The sequence below is a fragment of the Papio anubis genome, chromosome X, assembly GCF_008728515.1.
Source record: "Papio anubis isolate 15944 chromosome X, Panubis1.0, whole genome shotgun sequence".
NCBI lineage: Eukaryota > Metazoa > Chordata > Mammalia > Primates > Cercopithecidae > Papio > Papio anubis.
Window position 1 is genome coordinate 6,684,667 of NC_044996.1, and position 26,212 is coordinate 6,710,878.

Here is a 26,212-nt window from a genome sequence, read left to right on the forward strand (position 1 = left end):
TCCCTAACACAAGAGTGTTGAGAGGTGAGATCTTTAAGAGTTCAGCACTCTCCTTGCTTCTACCTTGCTCTCTCTCTTTCTCTCTCTTTTTCGTGCATTCTTTCTCTGAGGGATTTATCTTCAGCTACAGTTAGGAACCATGTTCTTCCACCTTCTGCCATGGCAGGACACAGCAAGAAGGCTCTTGCCAGATGCAGCTCCTTGATCTTGGACATCCCAGTCTCCAGAACTGTAACAAATAAATCTCTGTTCTTTATAGATTACCCAGTCTCTGGTATTCTATTATAGCAACAGCAAAATAGGCCATAAGTCATAACAATTTTTAGTTTCATTACAGTCCAATACTTAGAATTTAAAGAAATCTCCCTTTACTTACATGGTTTATAACTATAAGACAATGAGACTCTTCATAAGAGGAACTACCAGACATTTAACATTTAAATAAATGCTGACTTTTAGAAGCAACACTATGAGGAAAGTATACACCATCTTCAAGGAGACATGCATTCTTCAACCACATTTAGAACTGCTCTGAGGGAATTACCTTCAGCTACAGTTATGAACCATGCATGAAAATTAGGCTCATTATCTTAGAGCCACAGCTCATTTTTTAGTAAAACCTGTATTCGACCTTATCAGCCTCCTTACTCACCAAATCTTGTTCCAAATTACTTTCTGGTTGTTTCAAAAAAAATCACAATCACCACTACCATCAATAAATGAAAATCTGGGGTTTACAATAAAGGATATTTAAAAAGAACCAGCCACAGATTCCAAAGGCCATTCACAAAGGTGCAATTTCAAACTGTTACCTGCCTAGTCAGGTAGAACTGTTAGAATAAGGTGGTGCCTCCCTAAGGGCCCAATTTGAATGGAGCCACACACTCAGGTCAGATAGGTAAGTTCTGGACAGACATGGCAGCTAAATGTCAACCAGGTTTTACTTTATGGCCAATGCTATAAAGCCTTTCAAAGGGAAACACAAGCCATTTATAGCAAGTCAACTTCCTATCTAAGCATTGTGACCATTTTCATTTTTTTCAAAATTAATGTCTACCTATTTCGAGATTCTATACACAAACAACAATCTTAAAGAGAATAGCCTCTCTGAAATTATATCTTTTTAAAGTTAGCCTAAAAGTAGAAAAGGCCATTCAATTTTGATCTCGTGTTATGTGGAACTCAAATATTTTCTGGAGTAAAAAAATATGCAGCCAGAGGATAAACTTATTCCACACAGGGTTAAAAACAAAAATGCTGATACGACCTTAAGTATGGTGGCGCCCAGAACCAGGGTTATAATTAATCTAAATGTACTGTAATTACACTAAATGTTACTTCTGTAAAATACTTTCAAATCATGTGGCTTTTCTATGCTTAGATAACATGCAGTTTTTTTCTAATCATGGATGTAGGCATGATTTGCTAAAGGAACATTAGGTCTGGAAGCAATATCTTAATCAAATCAGAATTTCTTCTGTAAAACAAATCTTTGGCTTTTGAAGAATTAGCAGCATCTAATGCCTTGGGGTAGAGATGTGAAACTGAGCTAAAATCCCCACCGCTGGCTTTCTCCCTCTGCTCTCTGGCTTCCAGTCATTCGTAAGTACCATGTAGCCTCCTACCCGCACACCTACAGTTTCTGTGGCCATAAACCATCACAGCTACATCTAAATTACACCCTGAGGACTCCACACTTGAAATCAGTTGTAGGAAAAATCACCTCGTGTGGTTTACGTGTCTCTTTAGAACAGAAGGCTGGTTCCTTTTGGAAGGAACTCATTTAAACAAAACCTAATAGCAAGCATCCATAAATTAGAGGGTTATTGGTATGTGCATAATCAGATGCATAAAAACTGAATGAATATTCCAAGGCTGAAAATACAGACTCTTACATATGCAGAAAGATTTCTTATGGTGATTTTAGTTTTGTGAGAGATGACTAAAATGGAATGGGAAACCTATAGTCATTGGCTGTCATCTTTCTAGCTGTTCGGTTCTTTCTCCCCAGTGCTGTGAACTTAGTCAGTAACTGTCCCAAAAAAGAAATGCTGATATTGCTGAGGGACATGTCTTGACAAATCCAAGTCCTCTGATGCTCAAACCAGGAAGCAGAACATGTTACAGATCAAAAAGGTGGCAGAAACCGGCCTTATCAGGGCAGAACTTAAAATCACTCTATGTCGAAACTAAAATGTATCATTTAAATAGAGGTCAGATGAGGATTAATTCTTCCTCTTCTTCATGCACAGCAATGGTCAAGTACTCAGTGGGTATATGATGAAAATACAGAGAAAGGAACGAATAGTTAAATACAGGTTTCAACAGAGACCATAATCCTCTCGCAGCCCCTTCACTAACCCTTTGCAACAACAATGGGATCAGACATCTTCACTGAAACTCTTGTTAATGTACTCTGTTTTTAATTGGCTTGAGTTCAGTTCCACAAAATATAGGCTAGTGAGCAGCTTACACAACATGTGAGTGTCAGGAGCCAGGAGACTGGAGAAAATGAACCTTGGGAGCCAGATGATCATGAAATGTGAAACACAAAAGAGATGCCAGAGGTCAAAGCCCATTAGTTTTGCAGGTTGGGCAACAGGCCCAGAGGAGTTAAGTGACTTGCCCAAGATCACAAAGCAAATGAATGGCAGAGACAGGGCGAGGACCCAGATATCTTAACTTCTAGGCCATGTCCCCTTCTATTGGGTGGAAAGTTGCCTCTTCTCTGCAGGGGTTGACTTGTGGGAGGAGCCTGGAATAGCCAGACTGACTCTGCCAGCGTCTTGGGCATCCATCCAATCTCCCATCCAGCCATTCAACACACATCTATTGAACATTCATTCTGTGCCAGACCCAATTCTGGCCAACATATGTAGAGAGTCAAGAAGAATCTAAGTCTAAGCTACACTGCAAAAGCAGTTTGGGTGGAAGATTCAGGGATAGCATGCTCCCTAATCTTAGAGAGTCTGAAATCTGGACAGTAAGACATGGCAAATGCAAATTAAACTGGAGTGTCTTCCATTATCCCCATAAGAAACAGAATTGTCTATTCTAGTTTTATTAAAATACTTGAATAATCCCAAATATTGAAAAGCTTATTGAAGATTTCCAAAATTTTTTCATCAGGATTGAGACTGTAATGGGGGCCCAATCTAACTCCTTCAGTTTTATCACCTTCTGCTAACCTCCAGTCTTGTCTCCCTCCAGGCACAGGTAAACTTGATTTAAACCTCTCACTTTTCTTCAGTTGCACCATGCACCATGGCCTTTCTCATGTCTGCCTCTCACCATGATAATAAATACTGTTAATTAAACTCCTCAACTGGATGTCAAACTTTAAGAGAATACAGACCACGCCTACCTCACTTTATTGCTGTATCCCCAGCAAACAGCCCAGCACCTGGCATATGGTTAATGTTTTAAAATATCTGTTGAATGAATGAGTGAGCAAATGAGCCAGTCATTGCAACAAATGTTTAATATTCATTTTTGTTTGATGTTTGACACCTCTGGTAAATATGTGTATTATCCCTGTTTTGCAGATAATGGCAAAGAAGCCCAGAGAGATGAAGTAATTGGCTCAAGGTGAAACAGCCTATAAATAGTAAAGTTGGCCATCTGACAGTTAATCCACACTCTATTCATTCTTAGACCTTGCTCTTTGCCTCCTCAACTCCTAGCCATACTTCCATGTTGTACCTTCCTCTAACCTGAGGAAGCTCCCTCCAACCATAGGCTTCCTATAGTCTGAGGGCTATGTCATAGTTTTTAATGGTGTCTGGAAGTGTCTTCTTCTACTGAGTTATAAGTTCTTCCAGGGATTACAATGTCTTTCCCTTGGGAGCACTCTGTAGATTGTCCTGCATTGGCAAACACTCAGTAATATTAGTGGAAGGAAGTTAGGGTCTGGGGACATGGAAGAAATAAACAAACAGCAAAGAATGAGTTGAGGACACAGATAGAGGCTCAGGTACAGTTTCAGTCTTCAGATCAAGTTCTAGGAGTCTGCCTTCTGACCACAGGAATTCAGGATTCAAAGTCACTGGGAAGTAAAACCCAAGGACAGCACTCTGTTCCAGAAGCCTATACTCGTTCACAGCCTGAGCACTTTATACCCCTTTCAGAGAAGGCCACAGTACATTTGTTATGTGTTTTCTACCACAATTTTTTTAATGTTGGCATCTGAATGAAATGTGTTGTAAGTATAAAATATGCTTGTAACAAAGACTTGTTACAAAGAAAATGTGAAGTTTAATTATAATTTCTACGTTAATTATGTGTTGAAATGATGATGACTCAAATACACTGGATTGAAAATATAGTGTTAAAATTTATCTCAGCTGTATCTTTTTACCTTTTCTAATGTGGCTGCAAAAAAAAAAAAAAACCTTAAAATTATAGATGTGGCTTGTATTATATTGCTATTGGACAGAGTTGGTCAGTATCTTGTTTTGGGTAGCAGTTACCTGGGTGTAAGCAACATTTTACTGTGTGTTAGTTACAGTTCAATTTAAGAATTCCTTAAAGAAGAGTCTCCTCTCCTTTTAGCCTCAAATAATGTGTTCTGACACAGAAGGGAGAACCATCCCGAGCATTTTTTAAATCCCCACCATTTGTCAGATCTTTGGTGCAATTCCCTGTCTTGCAGGATCAAGCTACTAGGGGTAAAACCACTCATTTCTTACTGTTTTTATTTTCTTCCCACCAAGCAACGAACACCTAGAATGGAGTTGGGGCCCTGACTAACTTAGGGGCAGTTGTCTCTGCAGAGGCTATAAGTAAAGGATGTCCCCAGTTTCCATATCCAGAGGTAAACAGGCTTTGAATGAAACATGCTAGAGAAAAATCTAAACCTATAAGGCCTTCCATTCTCCATTCTCCCAGATTTGACTTTTTCATTCATACAAAGGTATCTATCTGTGCTATGAAGCCAAGACTTGTTTTGTAATATTAAACTTATGCCCTCTACTCAAAAAACAAAACAGCAAAGTGAGCAGACCAACAAGCATAGTGGTTCAGGTACACTGCTCAGAACACTTTGAGAACCAAAGGCAATTAAAGGCCACACCTCTGCTATGCTTGCCTGGCAAGCGAAACCCTGGCAAATGTACACATGTGTCTGATTCTCAGGGAAGAGGATACTGACCAATATTCTCCCCAGGTGGATAGAATCCCAGGTATGAAGTGCAGCTTGCCCCCCAGTCAGGTACTTGGGTTCCAACATTCACCTGGCCTGTGAAGACCCTGCCTACTAGAGGACCAAATAGCCAATTCAAGCTGTACATCAAGTCAGAGTTGACACACACTGGGCAAGGCCATAGATTTGGGGTTTTCACACCATGCTTCGACCCTGACTTTCCCCATCACTCTCTGTGAGTTAAAGGACATGTGGCTGTGTCAGGGGTTCCCAAGACCACCCTCAAGTATGTTTTGCTAGAAGGACTCAAGTCACAGAAAGTGCTATACTCATGGTTATGGTTTACTCCAGTAAACGAATACAGATTAAAATCAGCAAAGGAAAAAGGTACACATGGTAGGGTCCAGGAGAGACCGGGTACAAGCTTCTAGTTTTCCTCTCCCAGGAGAGTAGTAAAGACAGTGCTTAATTTCCCAAGCAATGATGGGTGACAATATGTACAAAATATTTCCAACCAGGAAAGCTCTCCTGAGTATTGGTGTCCAGATTTTTATTGAAGACTAGTCAGTAGTCATGGAGCACCCACGTGCCTGATTTTATTTATTCAGTCTCCAGTCCCTCCAGAGGTCAAACTGATACACAGTGGCCCAAGGATCCTACCATAACCCACATTGTTAGCATAAACTATCTGGTGTGGCTTAACTCCCCAGGTATACAAAGACCCTCTCATCAGGCAGAATATTCCAAGGACCTAGAGGTTATCTCCCAGAAGCCCTTGACTGGCCCTGTTTTTGGAATATGCAGGGTTGGAACACCCCAAGCTTGCTAGGTTAACCCTTTACTGCACAGGTGCTCTCCAAAAGAGAGGAAGTCCTCTTTTTGAATGGGACCTTTGCAATACACAGGGTCTCCAGAACAAAAATTTTAAAGTTGTAATTCCAAGGACCACAGGCAGAAAGCAACTCAACTTTTGCTCAATTTCGTTTTCTTTCTTTTTCTTTTCTTTTCTTCTTCTTTTTTTTTTTTTTTTTTTTTTTTCCACTTCCCAGCATCTGGAGGAGAGTTTAGAGCAGAAAAGGACCATAAGTTCTACTACTAATTTGGTAAGAGGTTCATTGCTTATTATTAAACACACATTAAGTGCTAATTGTGTGCCTAAACATATAAGAAATCTCTATGCCCATATTGCTTTATGTAGTCTATTTATTTTATGGGGAGGGAATTGGTGGCTTATCAAAACCATTCATTGCCTGACAACTCTGTAAACTTCAACCAGGCCATTATCCCACACTTGCATTCTACTGAGAATGGAAAGAGAAGAGAGTAGTGTAGGGGAGCTATGTTGTTGCTTACCTTATTTATAGTTATTTAAGCCTTAGTTTTGTTTCTATATGGCTGGAAAGTTTCCTACTAAAGAAGCACTAATTTAATTTATATCAGTGGTTGTCAAACAGGGCTGATTTTGCCCTCTCCCAAGCGACATTAGGCAATGTCTAAAGACATTTTTGGTTGTCACACCTATGGAGGAATAGGTGTTTCTGTTATCTAGTGTGTAGAGGTCAGGGAAACTCAGGACGATAATCAGGATGGCCCCTCACAACAAAGAGTTACTTGGCTGCAAATGTCAGTGGTGCCAAGATTGAGAAACCCTGATTCACATATACATGTTCTTTAAACTGTAACAATATAGAGAAGAATGAAAAATACATAAAAGCAGCCTATAATCTTTTTTTTTTTTTTTTACACTTTAAGTTCTAGGTACATGTGCACAACATGCAGGTTTGTTACATATGTATACATGTGCCATGTTGGTGTGCTGCACCCATTAACTCATCATTTACATTAGGTATATCTCCTAATGCTATCCCTTCCCCCTACCCCCTCCCCACAATAGGACCTGGTATGTGATGTTCCTCTTCCTGTGTCCAAGTCATCTCATTGTCCAATTCCCACCTATGAGTGAGAATATGTGGTATTTGGTTTTCTGTTCTTGCAGTAGTTTGCTGAGAACGATGGTTTCCAGCTGCGTCCATGTCCCTACAAAGGACAAGAACTCATCCTTTTTTATGGCTGCATAGTATTCTATGGTGTATATGTGCCACATTTTCTTAATCCAGTCTGTCACTGATGGACATTTGGGTTGGTTCCAAGTCTTTGCTATTGTGAATAGTGCCGCAAAAAACATATGTGTGCATGTGTCTTTACAGCAGCATGATGTATAATCCTTTGGGTATATCCCCAGTAATGGGGGATGGCTGGGTCAAATGGTATTTCTAGTTCTAGATCCTTGAGGAATCATGACACTGTTTTCCACAATGTTTGAACTAGTTTACAGTCCCACCAACAGGGTAAAAGTGTTCCTGTTTCTCCACATCCTCTCCAGCACCTGTTGTTTCCTGATTTTTTAATGATTGCCATTCTAACTGGTGTGAGATGGTATCTCATTGTGGTTTTGATTTGCATTTCTCTGATGGCCAGTGATGATGAGCATTTTTTCATGTGTCTGTTGGCTGTATGAATGTCTTCCTTTAAGAAGTGTCTGTTCATATCCTTTGCCCACTTTTTGATGGGATTGTTTGTTTTTTTCTTGTCAATTTGTTTGAGTTCTTTGTAGGTTCTGGATATGAGCCCTTTGTCAGATGAGTAGATTGCAAATTTTTTCTCCCATTCTGTAGGTTGCCTGTTCACTCTGATGGTAGTTTCTTTTGCTGGGCAGAAGCTCTTTAGTTTAATTAGATCCCATTTGTCAATTTTGGCTTTTGTTGCCATTGCTTTTGGTGTTTTAGACATGAAGTCTTTGCCCATGCCTATGTCCTGAATGGTATTACCTAGGTTTTCTTCTAGGGTTTTTATGGTTTTAGGTCTAACATTTAAGTCTCTAATCCATCTTGAATTAATTTTCGTATAAGGAGTAAGGAAAGGATCCAGTTTCAGCTTTCTACTTATGGCTAGCCAGTTTTCTCAGCACCATTTATTAAATAGGGAATCCTTTCCTCATATCTTGTTTTTGTCACGTTTGTCAAAGATCAGATGAGCAGCCTATAATCTTATCAATCATTGGTAATAACCATTAACACAATACATTTTGGTATATTACCTTCTAGTTTTTTTCCTGCACATATGTATTTGCAGATGCTCCTTGATAAACCCATCATAAGTTGAAAATACTGTAAGCTGAATATGCATTTCAATTACTAATTTGAAGTATGGTTTCTACTGAATGCTTATCACTTTCAAACCACTGTAAGGTAAAAAAAATCATAGATTGATGGGGGAGCATTTGTATATGATTTTTTTATTTGACAAAATAGGGTTCATATTTGAAGTATGTTTGTGTCTTTCTTTACTTGTTATACAAGCATGTATAAAAGTAATGCAGGGTCATTATAAAACAAAATTAGAAATTTCAAAAAAATACAAAGAAGAAAAATTAATTATCATCCAGTATACGAATGTACCAAACCTGATGCAATTCTCTGTTAAAAATTTGGACTGACTTTTCATTTCAGGTTTGCTTTATGACTGAATCTGTATAAACAGATCTGTGGAAATCAATTCTCCTCCCCCAAAAGGAGACTCAGGCATTTAAATAATTATCTTCTGCAATTAAATAATTATTCTCTGCAAATATACACCACAAAGGTCCTGATTCCTGAAATCACTTCTTTTGACAAAATTCACACAGAATTTCCTGGGTTAACATCCAATTTGTTCTCAAACTTTAACATTTTACCAACTCTGACACACCTCACTTGACTAAATCTGAATTCTGTCAACTCTCATTCTAACAAAAATCCAGTCTCAGAGATAAGAAGCAATCCATTGGTGGCTAAACAACAGAAAATCAATATTTCTAGCTAAAAGACAATCTTTGAGCCACAGAATTGCATGGGGGTGGGGGGAATCTTTCTCCAGTTTTTAGAGGAAGCTATTTGAAAATGTGTAATAAACTATTAAACATATTGTTTTTAATAATCAAGAGTGAAAGGTAGCAGCCTCCTTTTCTGATGTTATCTAATCACAACTGTGAGTTCCAGAAACTGCAACTTGGGGAAAGAAGAGCAAAGAGTGGTCAAACATAATTTTGAAAAAAAACTCACCACAAATCTCACAAAACCCCTATTGTCTTATGGTTTTCTTTATCCACTAATGAAGTCTGTGATTGTCATCATCCAGGTTTAGATACAAAATGCCCACTAATCCCTCTGTAAATCTCACATTGGCATATCTAGGCCTAGGCTCTAAAACAGAGAGAGGATTATGATGCATTTGGGGATCAGAGAGCCACAGAGACTCTCAAAGGCTTGGAAAGATGAACCTATGAGGAAAGGTAAATGAGGCTATGATTACTCAGCCAGAAGAGACGGGACTGAGGGAAGAATTAATAACTTCCTTCAAATAGAGAGGGTATGATGACTAGTTGAGGAAACTCACTTACACTGTGTGAACTGAATAAGAAGAAACTGATTTCATCTGTAACATGAGAAAATCAGGTTAGCTACATCAGAAGATTTCCTAGTGGCTTGTCTGCCCATTCCTTCTTCCATGCATCCACTCTACAAATATGTGTTCAGAATTTGCTTTCTAGCCAATTAAATGCATTTCCTTTAAAGGCTCATTCGCTTTTTCAGTGAATATTTGTTGAGTCTCTACTATTTCCAAGCAAGGAATGGGATACGGAAATAGTCGACATAGCCCCACCTCAAGGTTGAAAAATTATTTTTCAGGACACTGTTATAAGCAAACTACATTTTCACTTGCCTAGAATGGCCGATTGCTAGATTATGAGAACAAACCTGATGACCTTTTAAAAGTTCCTTTTAGCTCTATGAATCTTTTTAACTAAAACAAAAACATCATAAAAAGCAAATATTTTATACCAATGCAGAGTTATTTTCATGTAGATGATATTTCAATACTTTAAAAATGATTAAAGATGTAACTAGCCAGTATATATTATGGCACACATACCAAAAAGATTGTATTTTTATATTCTCTTAATTTCATGAGCCAATTGTTCAGAATCCATTTTAACTATTAAAGGTGTTCCCACCTTATGATCATGCCTACACTAGAAGACTAGAACAGATGTTTTAAAGTAAATGGGAGGCAGACCAGGTGCAGTGGCTCACGCCTGTAATCCCAGCACTTTGGGAGGCCGAGGTGGGTAGATCACTTGAGGTCAGGAGTTCAAGACCAGCCTGGCCAACATGGCGAAACCCCATCTCAGGTAAAAATACAAAAATTAGCCTGGTGTGGTGGCACGTGCCTGTAATCCCAGCTACTCGGGTGGCTGAGGCAGGAGAATTGCTTGAACTCGGCAGGCGGAGGCTGCAGTGAGCCAAGATTGCACCACTGCACTCCAGCCTGGGCAACAGAGTAAGACTCTGTCTCAAAAAAATAAAATAAAATAAAATAAAAGGGAAGCAGCTTCTTTATTTGGCTGCTTCCTTAGACATGGATGGACATTGCAGTTACAGAAAACCCCAGTGTGCAAATAAGGAGAGCTTTGTGCATGGCAAAACCTTGGGAAGTAGTGGTTGGGAGTCAAACATTTTTGCCAACATGCCCACCACAAAGTGTCTGTTGGTGAAACCCACTGGGTAGAGGGTATTGTCCAAGGGCCATGGGTAGGTAGAGCAGGAATTGATCTTACTCCTACTACCAAGGAGCACTTACATTAACAAACTGGCCAAAAGCATGACACAGATACAGCACAAAGTTTGCTGAAATAATTTCAGGCAAAAACAATTGACTTGCAGTGGGAAGACAGCTGAGTCAAACTGGCCAGCCAATACTGCAGTGTCCTGCTTAGCACATGGCCTCTGTTAAATTACAAGTCAATGTCGGATGATGAAAGAGCTTAGCGATCAGAGCAGTGGAGAGTGATGGAGAGTGATAGGTGCAGGATGAAGGGGAAAATGTGACCCTCTTCTTGGTACACACATAGATAGACAGGTAGAACTAATAGAAAGGAAATACCTCCAGGTAAAATGGAGGTCTCCTAGGAAGGTCTTTTTCTTTGTTCAAATGTTATTAAACCTGGACACTTGGGAAGCTGACATTTCTCTCTTGAGAGCTTCTGAATTGTAGAGGGGCCTTTGGACAGACCTAGGTCATGGCAACTAAATTTGTTGTGCCATTGCTTAACCATCCCACATATTTATTGGAAGCATTTTGGAAGCTCTTCTCCTGAAATATATTCATAGTCCTTAATACAAGGAAAGAATAAGAAAAGCACTCCCTTCCTCAGAGAAATTTTGAGGATGAAATGAGAGAAGGTATATAAGATTCCTAGCATAGTAACTGGCCCACAGTGATGGAATAAAGGTTAGTATGCCCTTACATTTTTGTACTGCCTGTCTGCAGCCAGCCAAATTCTTCTTACTTTCAGCTGGTTCATGGCTTTCTGCTATATTCTGTGTCATGCAACCAGACAAAGGGATCTACAAACAGTTCCCTTGATATTCTTTTGTTTATATCTGTGTTTCTCCTGTATCTTCCACTTAGATTGTCCTTTCTCATCTCTTCATGTACAAAATCAACCTCAGAGCCACTCTAGACCCCTCACTGCAAGAAAGGAGCAGTACTTTCTTTGAATTCCCGTCATGTTCTCTGTGTAGCTCTCATAGTTCTTAATTCTGTCTACTTTTTATGGTGTTTGTGGGTATGGATTATCTGAAAAGACTGTAAATTCCTTGAGGGCAAGGTCAATATCTTGGCCTCATGTTCATTTCTCACAGCTCCTTGCATGTAGTAGCTGCTCAATTAAATAGATGCATGATAACACACAAATAACTGAGACCCAATCAGTGCTAAAGTGGTAATATCTTTTTGCATATGGCCACAGTAAATACAAAGCAGTATCATACATCTAAACCCAATACTACAAAAACACTAAATATACTGGCCTTGAGTAGGTCTTGAGTAGGACTACTCAAGACAAACCAGTATGCATGGTCACCCTACCTATGCTGCCTTATTATCGGATAACAACCCAAAGGCATCCAGCTTATTTTAAATTCCACTCTACAGTAGATCAAGCTAGTGAAGTTATTTGTCTGTGACAAAAAGGCTTTCCAACAGAGGAGGCTGACACCCAAAATTTCCTCCTGTACCCAACTCCAAAGGACAATCAAAATTGTGTTAATCAAAAGAGTAAAGAAACACAGCAAAGTGAGAGAGTATACCTAGATACTTTTCAATGTTTCATAAAGTGGCACAGTATAATGGAGACAGGCCTGAACTGTGAGTTCAAAAAGAGATAGATCTGCATTCTAACCCTGGCGCTCTCTCCAAAGGCATGATCTTGGGCAAGGCATTCCCCTCTCCAGCCTGTTCCTCAACCGGAAACGAAGGGGATGGAAAACCCCTAGCTACAGCTAGAACAATTTGAGCAAGAAAATAAATAACAACAGTATTTGATTATAACTCATAGAATAAAATAAATATCCATGATTCCCAACTTATTAAAACAAATTGGGTAATGTATAAATAGAAGAAGGGATTCTTCACAGAAGAAATTAATAAAGGTTGATGGAAGGAGGGAAATAGAAAATCATTAGAACACCATAGTAATAATTTCTGCAGGCAACTTTCATCAACAGATGCTAAAATTAGTGAGTGAAGCTCTAAGAAACAATGGGATATTTGCATAGCCTCACAGCATCTCCTCTCAAATTTACTCATGACTGTGGTGATTGTAACACAGTACCACAGATTCTGCCAGTGACTGGACTGGCTGTTCATGTGGACTGAGCTCAGTGGACTCATAAGAGGCCCATATCTTTCTCATGAAAGGCTCATGAGCCTGATGGCATGACAGTTGAGAAAGGCCCACAGTAAGAAAGAAAAAGACGACAGCTTGTTAATACAGAATTGCCCTACATAACAAGGGAGAAAATATTAATCTCATTAACAATCAACATGTAGGAAAACCTGCCCAATATAAGGCTGCTTTACAGCAGCCCCAATCCCTAAGACAGAGGCAAACTGAGACACATGTGTGCACACTCACACTTACACAGGTGTGTACACACTCACACATTGGGAGGATTCTCAGCTGGCCCTAGTGGAAGAGTGGAAGAAATCAGAGCGAGAGAGAGAGAGAGAAAGAAGCGGGGTGGGGATGGGGATATGTAAACCTGCTTGTTTTCTTGGGGCAGCAAATCATTTCCCAACTGGGATATTTTTAAGAAACAGTCGTGAGTATACAGGAAAGAAGTCTTGTGAGTAATTCAAATGGCAAATCCCAAAATTCTTGGAAAGAACTGGATTATATTTAAGCGGTGAGTATTTTGTTTGGGGAAAAATGTAACCATACAATGAATTCGAGCAGGCTATGAAATAAAACACAAGGCCTGAGGCAAATGGGCGGCCCTGGGAGGTTCCTTTTCTTGCTGCCTGGCAAGTTCCCCTCTTAGTGACCATTCGCTCCAAGTTCGAAAGTGACCACCTCACCTCACATTGTGGCAAACCACCAGCTTAAACTGAGTTGACCTTTTCGATGTTTCCTGTCTTCCCAGCTTTCTCCCAAGGGAGGTAATTAGCTATTGAGACTTAAAAGACTTCTGCCTTCACAGAACATGGAGAGACAAAAATAAATAAGTGATATGGATGGTAGGACCAGAAGAGTTGTTCACTTACTTTAACCCTATTAATAAAAATTTGAAAGTAGGACATGCACATAATTGAGCATTCAACAAAAGTATCTAAACTTACAACACTGTTACAGCCTAATGTTATTTCTCATAATACTGCCAAATATCAATTCTTGCATGTTTATCAAGATATGCTGTAAGCCACTACAAAAAAATATACTCAAATAATTAGGGTTATTAAACAATAATAATAAAATCAATCCTCTAGAGATGTTCCCCGAGGAACTAGGCAATTTCGTCTCCTCCAGATTTTCTCTCTGTGCTTTCTACTACAGCATGCTGTCATGTGGAAGGCTTTGAAAACACACAAACTAGGGTTCAAACCCCAGCCTTGACAATTACCCTGTGGCCTTGGGCAAGTCACTTTGTTTTTCAGCTTAGAATTCCTTGCCTATAAGATTAGGAAGACAATGCTTATCTCCCAGGGTAGTTGTGAAGGTTGAGCAAGCAGAAACCAAGCAGAAACATAGCATGCCAGGCACATTCAGTTACTGGCACAGGGTAGGGGGTCCAATCAAGAGCAGTTCCCTTCTTCTTTTGTAAAAGTAAGGCAAAAGGACACAATCTTTAGTCATTGCACATAAGATTCACATTTCAATGAACCAAACCTATCAGCAGTGTGAGCTCAACAGCAGGGCTCTTTGGTCTTTATTGTGCATATGCATTTCCTGGGGATCTTTTGCCAGTGCAGGAAGTTTGGCTGGCACCTGACATTGGGCATTTCCAACAAGTTATACCAAGAGAGGTCAATGCTGCTGTTCCATGGACCCCCTTCTGAATACCAGGGTCTACAATTTAGGAGGCCCGGATCCAGTCCTGGCTCTGCCCTCTAGAGGAAGATAAGTCATCAGGAAGGTTTCATGCAACCATTCGCTAACACCAACTCACACAGAAACAGTAAGGCCACCTGGTTTCAGAAACAGAGATTTCATTACAGTTCTCTCCCTGGTGATCCACTCTGTGGTTTGGAAGGAAAAGTTCCATTTCCAGGTGTGGACTTACTTGTGATGAAGACAGGGATGGTCCAAAAGATCATAGACTGCTCAATGAATTCTTAAGTCACAGTCCCTTTCCTTTTATCCATTCTGTTTAACAATACATACTGAGTTTCTCCTCGCTCTAGGCTCTAGCCCACCTAGAGAAACTCATAAATATATGAGGAGAAATAATCTTTGTTTCAGTTCCTATCCCACTTCCTTCCTTCCTGTGACTGCCTTCCCCTGACAGCCCATCAGCCTGTGGGCACCTGTCTGCATGGATGGTTGTTAAGCAAAGTGGTCTGCCCAGCAGCCAGCCAAGCCTCAGTTCTTCATGCTCCCTTTTAGGAGGTCTCAAGAATACCCTAGTGTAGAAGATCAAAATGTGTGTCATTTACCCATTTGGATCTTGCAATAGGTAGCAACAATTAAATGTGCAACATATATACACAAATAGGTCTGAAGATGCATCAATTTGGGGATGAGCTAAGGCACTGGTTCTGGGTCCCAAATTTTATTAGCATGGCAAGGATTGAGCATAGAATTGACCTCACTATCCCTTTAAAGAAAAAACTGTCCTAACTTCTGCTTGGGAAGTGTTGGTTTCCTAAGGGCTATGGAGCCAAAGCTTGTGTCTTTAAGAACACTCTGCTTTGCCAAGTACCAGACATCACTCAACTTGACTGAGCTAAACGTTTTATAAGTAAACTGAAACCACCCACAGGGTAGTATATAACATATATGACTCGCACAGAGCACACCGCCATTGTTTTAAAAAGATGCAAAGCCCTGAATAGCTAAATAAATATTTTTAAACATTTAATACAGAATACAACACGAGTTATTCATTTTCAAAAGATCTGTGCTCACCAGAGGTTTCATTTTTTCCAGCAAAGACTATACATGTGAAAAGCATGATTCATAATACAAAGGTTCAGTGAGAATTTAAGGGTGAAACCCACTTCTGCCCATCTAGTGGCTGGTTGATCTTCATTCCTCAGGTTATTTTAGCCTCACTAAGCCTCAGTTCACTCATCTGTATAACAGGGGTAGATAGTGCCTGCCCTGGGTATCAACCAAACATAAAAGAGCTTGGTGAAATCTAAAGTACTCTACAAATGGAAGCTCTTCTGTTATGTATAGAACAGAAAGACATCTGCTGTAATGTGGTTTGTTTAAAATTAACCTGACGTGATCCAGCAATGAGCACAGACACTGTCATAATGTTAATAATATGATACGCTGAACTGATTAAAATTTCAACTATGCTATCCACCCCCATCTCCTTGGAAAGTTAATGAATTAATGAATCTTTAAAGGACAGTCAGGGAGGCCTTAAAAGGAGATGCCTTTTTGAGTAAGGAGAGAAAGTGGTGGATTACAACTTAATGGCTTCAGAATAGTGATAATTTCCCTATTTTCTTCACTTGCCTTAGCTCAGCTAATGGCTTCATTAACGGCCACACTCCCCAGCGAATAATAGAGGCCCTTGTCACATCCATCATAGTCACATCACAATAAAACCAGTTTAATACAATCCAGCTCCCTGTCTCATGCCAGTCAGCATGAGGAATCAGAATTAGGCGAACAACCCATACAAAAACTTGTATGTTAAATTCCTTTTAACAATAAGCACGCAACAGGCTACTGGTAATGAAACGTTAACTGTATTGTGCATCCCATGTTGAATAGATAACTATAGCAACAATCACAAAGCTGTGAGGATGAGCTGCTCTTTATTACAAGTTGAGCCACAGTGTCTTTTTATTTCCTTCATTCTAGTTTGATCAAAGTAGCATATTTTCTCACAATTAGCACAATCATGTCAAATCTGCAATGTCATATCATAATCTAAAATGTCACCTCATAAAATCAGGCTGTTTGAATGACTGAGTTGTTTCTTTTCAAAGGCATCTGGTATAGTTGAAAGATCTTTAATTTTCAGACGTTTATTTTTTCTCGCGTCTTGGCTATGGAGAAGGAAACTAGCAGTGAGAGGGTAGTTTTGCTTTCCTGAAGGATGTCCATGATTTTTACTAACGAAAGACACCAAGTATGGCAGCTTCACAGTTTTATACTGGATTTAACAGGATTCTGGAAGCTCAGAATTATCTCATTTCATGAGATTTGCACATTCTCCTCATGCACAAGCTACTTTGGAAGTCAGAATGTTTTAGGAGCTGCAATCATTTATTCAGGACCACTAGGGAACCAGTAAGTGTCCTGAAGTAATAACTAACTGAATGGGACCCTAGTGGCCCGAGACCAACTGGGAGATTAGCTCCCAAAAATGCTTCTTTTACTCCCAGGAAGAGGTGTCTGCTTAGGGGGAAGCTGGGTGGATGAGTTGATGGGAATAACACTAAGGCACAACCCTGTTGTGGGAAGTGTACACTTAGCATCTGCGACTATACTGGCTTTTTTATGTTATATTTGTTTCCTAGTTTTAATGCATTTTAATGGGATTCCATTTTTAGATTCTGAGAAAATGAAAAAAAAAAAAAAAAAAAGGTCACTTTTTAGCTGGTCAGCCACAACCTTTGTTCCTGCTGATATTGTTATCTTTCCCCCTCCCTGGCCTCCAGCTCATTTCAGATAACAATTTGTCCCTTTAATTTTAAGAATACAGAAGGTGTTGTGCATTTGCAGTGCTTCTCTAATCCCTCCTTCTGGCAATGTAAATATGAACCAGCTGGACCTGGTAAGGTTTTAGGTATTTCATTTTAGTCCTCATCTTGAAATACTGTTTATAATCTTTATTAGCAAATGTAATATAGAAACCGCTTTGCCATTCTCTTGAGTAACCCTAGATTAATGAAAGTGCACATATTTTCAGCAGATGCCTTACAGTTATTTCTAATTAAAGCAAGCTGATGTTTCGGGCTAACAGAAAAGACAAGAAATGACATCTTATATCTAGCAACTTAGATCATGTCTTTCTAAACCAGAAATACAGACACACTCTAACACCAAAACTTTCAAAGTGATGGGTAGCATTTGCCCTTAATTAATGGGAATCTAATGGCACTCCTCTTTGTAATTGTGAGGGTCAAGGTGAACACTACGGACCTGAAAATCCCTGTGTCCGAACTGTAGCCTAAGTAGGGCTTATTAGGGCTTACTAAATCTAGATGTAAATGATGTACTTTTGGTGATGACGATGAACTGATTAAAAACCCCCATTAAAGAATGTTAGCAACACCTGAACAAATAAGACAGGACGGAGCTAGTTCAATGTTTTTATTTTTTAATACAAAAAGATAGTTCAATCTTACAGAATGTTGGATGGGGAGAGGGAAGAGGGGAAAGGACAAGAGAAAGAGAAGAGAATAGCAGGAGAAAGAGAAATGAGAGTGTAGAATGTTGTGGGTCTATGTTGCTTCCAGTTCTTGTTGATTCTCATAAGAATAATAAATAACTACCATGTACTGAACACCTAATCTATGCCAGACGTTATTATTTGCCTGTATAATGAGTATCATTCTCCTCATTTTACAGATGAGGAAACCGAGAGGCACTATGATCTAAAGAAAATAGCATGGCTTAGAAATCTAACACAGCCAGCTTCCTATCACAATTCAAGTCTCTGTTTAGCTGTGTGATGCTAAACAAGTTAGTAAACTTCTCTAATATAATCCATAAAATGGGGAGGGTAGTTCCTATCTTCAGGATAGTTAAGAGAGTTACAAGATAAAAAAGATATTAAAGCACAAGGTACATAATAAGTGCTTAATGAATTAGATTACTTTGTCTTCCTGTAACTCTCATAGGGCATACTACCTTTAAAGGTTGCCAAAATGTAAGAAAAATTACAACTCTATAACCCATCACATGCTTAATGAAAAATTCTTTTTTAAATTTCTGGTTTGCAGAACCTGTCTGCTTATTTGGGTCTAGCCATAAATACTCAGCTCAGCAGAGGACAAGTCAAAGAAGGATCAGCAAGGAACATAACTGACAGTAGGGTAGACAGCTTAAATATCAAATTAATGTCTTCAGAGTGGAAACTATCTTGGGTAGCTATTAAGAGAAACAGTGTAGTATAAAAGAAAGTCACAGGGCTTCAAAGTCAGCCACACTTAGGTTCAGATCTGGAATCTGTAATTTACTTAGCTGTATGACTTGAGTAATCTCTCTGAGCCCTCAGTTTTCTCATCTGTAAAACAGGGATTGTCTTCACTTTAATAAGGTTAGTGTAATGATTAAATAAGATAAGACATGCAAAGCACTTAGCACAAGACCTTGCACACAGTAAGGATCTAAGAAATAGTAGCTATTTGTAATCCTTTGGGTATATACCCAGTAATGGGATGGCTGGGTGATATGGTACTTCTAGTTCTAGATCCTTGAGGAATCGCCATACTGTTTTCCATAATGGTTGAACTAGTTTACAATCCCACCAACAGTGTAAAAGTGTTCCTATTTCTTACACATCCTCTCCAATACTGTTGTTTCCTGACTTTTTAATGATTGCCATTCTAACTGGTGTGAGATGGTATCTCATTGTAGTTTTGATTTGCATTTCTCTGATGGCCAGTGATGAGCATTTTTTCATGTGTCTGCTATAAAAGACACATACACCGCCGGCGTATGTTTATTAGGCACTATTCACAATAGCAAAGAGACTTGGAATCAGCAAATGTCAGTGACGGAGACTGGATTAAGAAAATGTGGCACATATACACCATGGAATACTATGCAGCCATAAAAAGGATGATTTGTGTGTGTCCTTTGTAGGAACATGGATGCAACTGGAAACCATCATTCTCAACAAACTATCACAAGAACGAAGCCAAACACTGCATGTTTCTCACTCATGGGGTGGGAGCTGAACGTGAGATCACTTGGACTCGGGAAGAGACATCACGGGGCCTATCATGTAGAGAGGGAGGGAGGAGGGAGGGATTGCATTGGGAGTTATACCTGATGTAAAATGATAGGAGGAATTGATGGGTGTTGGTTGATAAGGTTACCTTACACACCAACATGGCCTAGAAATATACATATGTAACAAACCTGCAATTTATGCACATGTACCCTAGAACTTAAGTATAATAGTAATGGCAAAGAAACAAATAAAAGAGAATGGGAATTTAAAAAAAAAAGATGATACCATGACTAAGTGGGATTGTAATAAATGCAAGGATGGTTCAATAAATTCACAGAAACATGGATGAAACAAAGTAAAAAAAAAAAAAAAGAAAGAAATAGTAGCTATTTGTGATCAAAGGCTTATTTTCTTTTTAAATATTGTTTTTGATAAATCAAAATTTTCAGGCAAATAAATCAATAGACTTTGCTTAAACTTTCACGTAAATTTAGTCTGTGCTTCGCCAGATATTCTGAGGCATAATCTGTATTTTCACAAAATTCCTGAATGATTTCTGTGTACATTAAAGTTTTGAAAGCACGGACCTCGTAAGTTGCCCTTCAACCTCATATTTCAAGTGCGGTCCAGGGACCAGCAGCATGGCCTTCACCTAGAAGCTTGTCAGAAAGGGAGCTTCTCAAGTCCCACCCCAGACACACTGAAGCAGAGACTCTGGGGTGAGGCCCAGCAATCTGCATGCTTCTAGCAGTCCAGTGACTCTAATGCTCACCTATACCTGAGAACAACTGTATTAGGCATAATGCCTTACACACAGGGGAACATCTAATACATGTCCTCATAGTTTTGCTTGATTTAATACCTTGATAAACAGTTACAAGATTGGAAACAGTAGATTTTCTTGAATTCAGTCAAATACCTGTCAGTGTTTCTGAATAAGAGGTTTTGATACTACGTAGGAGTTGGTCTAATGACACTGAAGTCTGACCTTGAGGGGAGGGGAAGGATGGCCCATGTCTGAGTCTATTTCTTAACTTGCTTCATTACAAAGTACTTACACCCCCGCATGTCCTGTGCGGCACCACAAGGACAGAGCTATCAGGGTTTGGCTCACAGAAAATGCCTCATTTCCTACCATTAGATGGGAGAATTGTTTAATCTTGATGCGACTGATGGGGCCATTTCGGCTTCTCCCTAAGCCACTGCCTTTTACCTTCTGCAATCAGTGCTTCATTTCAGGAGGACCGAACAAAGGGCAGCATCATTATCCTGACCTCCCAAAATGAAGCAGCTCTATCTGAAGCCCTGAGTTAAGCAGCAGGGAGGAAAAGCAACACAAGGAGCCAGGGGATTGACAGTGAATGGATCTCAGTAAAAGGTCCTGGAAATAAACAAAAACATACACTGCAAACTATATGCCCTAGAGCATAATGGCAGATCCAAGAAGCTCCAATTCTATAAGCATTAGCTAGAAAGAAAAAGAAAAAAACTTAAAAAATCAAAATTTAGAAACAAGTTTCTCCTTTCCTTTCCATTCCCACAGCTCCCATCACAGAGCAGGCTCTCATCAACTTACACCTGGACCACATAAATCATCTTGGCAAAACTCATCTTTGAATTCAGGGTAACTTGGTGCCCAGCACATAGAAGGTGTTCAGTAAATGTTTGTACCTATTCATGTGTACCTCTCTCCTAAGCAACATCTTTCACCAACCCTTTCCTGACCTCCATGACAATCAGATCTGTTGTATCCATCTCTGTCTGTCTAAAACATCTCAATATCTAACCAGTCTGTAGCTTTTCCAAACCTCTTGTCTGCTCCTGGGGAGGGTCCCCAAAGGCAGCTGGGAAATATTTTTAAGCAGGAAAGACACACATTCCTTTGCTATTTAAATGGCATCAAACACAGAATTCCTGAAATTTAAGTCATCTCTGAATAGGCAACTTACCATGCATTAGCTGCCCAAACTTGCCTTTTCTGAGCAAAGTTTAGAATTTAATTAAAATTTTATTTAATTAAAATGCAAATATTCTAAGACTGTAATAATAAATTGTTTACACCAGACTGAGTAACAGCCCTCAATGGCTTTGGGGAAAAATAGTTTCATTTGCAAGCTATAGATTCAGATTTCACTGCTCACTGAGACGGGAAAAGATCTTCTAAAAAATCTATTGACTTATTAACCTGTTTTAAACAAAAATGCAGATATCACAATGGTGTCTAGGAGTCACATACAGAGACCAAAATTCCAAAAGTTCACTATTGCTAATTACATAATTAAGCCACTTCAATGTCTCCTCTATAGGTTTTGAAATAACCTTACCCAACTTATGATAGCAACGTAAAACTAAAAACCAAAGCTTGATAATAGTTAATGTTTTCTATGAAGATATTTATTATTCTCTTTATTAAAGTTTCAACACAGGTAGTTAACAGTTATCTCAATTTGGGATAAAATGATTACTAGATATCTGCATAGGTTTCTTCATAAACAAGTACTTAGAAAAGTTATAATGAGTTTCTGTCTCTATTAGCTTCATAGAAAGTTTGGGCCACTATATCACAGTCACTTCAATTGGGCAGCTATCAATGGCTTGTCAGCGATGCTGAGGGGACTGTGCTGGGAACTGGGGCAAGGGACGCTGAATCCAACCGGGCACCCCCAGCCCTTCAGGCTTCCCAGTCTTGCAGGACCAACAACCAGGCACAAGAAGATTTCCTGCTGATGATGGAAGGCAGATAGTGTTGAGTCTGGGGAAGATGAATAAAGTGATATGGTTTAGGATGTAAATGGATGGTTGAATTCTTTTTTTTTTTTCTTTTTTTTTGAGACAGAGTCTCGCTCTTGTCGCCAGGCTGGAGTGCAGTAGCACAATCTTTGGCTCACTGCAACCTCCACCTCCTGGGTTCAAGCGATTCTCTTGCCTCAGTCTCCCAAGTAGCTGGGACTACAAGGGCGCACCACCACACCTGGCTAATTTTTGCATTTTTAGTAGATACGGGGTTTCACCATGTTGGCCTGATGGTCTCAATCTCTTGACCTGGTGATCCACCTGCCTTGGTCTTCCAAAGTGCGAATTCTTGAAGGAAAAAACGTGGGAATGGGAATGAAGGGGAACTCTAGGCAGAAGGAACAGCCTGAAGCAGAAGCCTAGCAATTATTCAGCACCCTGGCTGCACATCGGCATTGCCTAGGGAAGCTTTTTATAACATGCCAATGCTGAGTCACACCATCATAAAATCTGATGCCACCAGCTACGATGAAGCCAGGGCAGAGAACCACAGTGACAGTTAGGGGGCTGCAGAGCAGGGTAGTGATTGGCGTAACTAAGGCTACAGCCATGGGGAAAGTGAGTAGGCCCACCAATCTTCTATACACTACACATTTGGGAAGTAAGAATTAACAAATGTTAATAAAAATAAATAAAGGAAAATAATTTAAAAATTTCTTGTTACAATGCCCGGCACAGGGCCTGAATGCCTCCTTGAGTAGAGACTTCAGAAATGGGTACATTTAGGAAACTCTGCCATTCTGGAAGTCTTTCTGTCCCTGGCAGGAGGTAAGGTGGCGGTACTGGTGGGAGGTATAGATGTGTGAGTAGGGTGGACAGATTTAGCAAATGAAAACACAGGATGCCCAGTTAAATTTGAATTTCAGATACATAGTGAATGATTAGCTAATATAAGTATGCCTCATGCAATATTTGGGCCATGCTAATGCTAAAAAAAAAAAACTGTTTCGTAAGGAATGAAAAGAATAAAGGTAGATCACATTATAGGGGGCTTCTTAATGCCAGCCTCAAGAGTTTGAATTTAATTCATAATAATCATATCATAACCACATTGATGGTGGCAGCAGCTATCATATTGAGTGACTATTATGGGTCAAGTCCTTGTGTAAATTACCTCACAATCAAGTACCCTATGACTTAGGTGCTATGATTATCTCCATTTTCCGAATGATGAAATTGAGGCCTGGAGAATTTAAGTAACTTTACCCAGGCCAGATGATGAGTAAGGGGAAGAGTTAGCATTCAAATCCATGTCTCTCTGACCACAAAGCCACACCTTTTATCATTTCCTTATAGGACAGCTCAGGGTGTCATTTGAGGAGCCATTGTATTCTACTGAGCAAGCAGGTAACAAGATTTGATATGTGATTTAGAAATGAAACAAAACTACATGGACAAATGTGGGATACTGGAGACAATTCAATAAAGTTTTGAGGATCAAAATTTCTGGTAGGAAGATAATTAATACAAAAAGAAATAAAGCTTAGTCAGACATCTTCTATTACTTGCAAAATAAGAACAGTGGTTTTTCTGTCATCATTAATACAATGTATCCCAGTAGCAATATCTAACCTTTACTGTCTTTTTTTGTGCCAGACATTACTTTGTTTAACCACTAAAACAACCTTATGAGGTGGAAACTGTTATTTTCATGATTTCACAGTTGTGGAAATTAGGGCCTACAAAACTATGTGATGTGTCCATGGTTGCACAGGTCAACATGGATAGTTCTGAATTCAAATGCAGACTATGCAGTGCCACAGTATGAGCCAAAATCAACATGTGATGCCAGCTTTTAAATGCATTGCTCTATTAAATAAGTCCGAATTCTTGTCATTTATACATCCTTTTCATATTCCAAAGAACTTTCATATATGCATATCATTTTATCTTCATGATAGTCACAGATGAGAACACTCAGTCACAGAGTTTGACAACTTGCCTACAGCCATGAAGCTGGTCCTAGGCAGGGGTCTTCAGACTTGTGGCTAAGTACTCGGCCACTGTTGCACCCAGTCATCCTATCTGAGAAAAGCAGCAAGGCTTTCACTCACATCCCTACATACAGCTTCCATTCTTTTGCTGTAGGTAGAATTCTATTTGAATCATTTGGTTCTAAGTGACCTAGTGAGTTAGAGTGAATTAGATTTTCCAAGCACAGACCTTGCTTTAAAATTTCATTTTTCCTCAATAGATTTGCCAGGGAAATAAGATGTCCGGCAAAAGTGGCAATGGGAATTACAATGAAGCATGGTTTTTAAAAGAAAACCAGAGGACTTAGTGAACTGTATTTGAAATACAGTCCATTAAGAGATTTAACATTTATTATTAAGATATTAAGTAATAAATATTGAATTTAATGATTCACTTTTCAAAATTTTCAGAATGCTGATATATTTTAAGTCAAAGCAAATGAAAATTGGGTTGGAAACTATGAAAGACAAATTTATGAAGCCAGTAAAACCAATTTCTAGATTTGCCTTATTAAAGTTCTTATTAGAATAATGGCATAAATATGACCCTAGCAGAAATTTCATAACATATTCTCTTTATTTTGGTTCAATTTTCAGGAAGATCACTTGTCATGAATCTAGAGTCTCCAAATCCACCGCCGATTAGAGAAACTAACAAAAAATAAATTATCAGGCCAAGCACAGTGGCTCATGCCTGTAATCCCAGCAGTTTGGGAGGCCGAGGCGGTTGGATAACGAGGTCAGGAGATCGAGACCATCCTGGCTAACATGGTGAAACTCCGGCTCTACTAAAAATATAAAAAATTAGCCGGATGTGGTGGCAGGCACGTGTAGTCCCAGCTACTCAGGAGGCTGAGGCAGGAGAATGTTGTGAACCCAGGAGGTGGAGCTTGCAGTGAACCGAGATCGCACCACTGCACTCCTGCCTGGGCCACAGAGCAAGACTCCATCTCAAAAAAAAAAAACAAAAAAAAATTATGAAAGGCTGACACAATCTACTAATCACCTGGATACCATGTTTCAACCTTAAAGCCATTACTGTGTTTGTGAATCATAATTTATGCACTATCTAACACAACACTTTCTGGTGAAAGGTAAGATTTGTTTTCCTTTCATAATTATGGCATCAGTGTGCTTAACCTTTACATTTGCAAAAGCCACTCTGAATCCCAGGAACAGAAAATAATTGGCCTTGAGTTCTGTTCGGTGGTGATAGAGCATGACTGCAGATTCCTGGTTTCCACAGAAATAGGTTGAGATGATCTCTTCCAGAATTAGCCTTCTATGAAACATCACTAAAAATTGGCTAAGCTGCTCCCAAGATGCCAACACTTCATAACTTTGCTAATTAATGTTTGATAAAGTATGAAGATGCTGTTTGACCGACTGTTAAATACACACACACACACAGACACACACACACACACACACATATCCAGGCTCAGTATTTGGTTACAATATTTGCTTATGTCTAAGTAATTTGGATAGAACCATTGTGCACCATGGCAAAAGTATACACAATTAGTTTGAACAAATCAGGGCTGAATTTCTCATCCGTATACCATGGAGGCAGCTAAAATTATAATTACTTCCCAATATCCTGCTTAAAACACTGAATGTGATGCCTTGACTTCTTGCTAAATTCCACTTCTTTCAATTGTTCTTTAACTACATATCTCCAAGTGATTTACTTTATCTTATTTGTCTGTTTTCATCTTGCTAAAATTTCTTAAAGAATGCCTATTTTCATGGACAGAAACTCCAGTTTCTGAATGAACTGTCATAAAGTCATTCTTTGACCATTCTTCCTGTGTTTGTGTTTTGGTTGTGGTGCATGTGGT

At 39.3% G+C, this 26,212-nt stretch overlaps 1 protein-coding gene across 5 annotated transcripts in view; it reads right to left on the bottom strand.

Moving 5' to 3' along the window:
* The window catches only part of AFF2 (AF4/FMR2 family member 2), a 494,138-nt gene that overhangs the window by 436,635 nt on the left and 31,291 nt on the right, over positions 1–26,212 (bottom strand). The window lies entirely within an intron of this gene.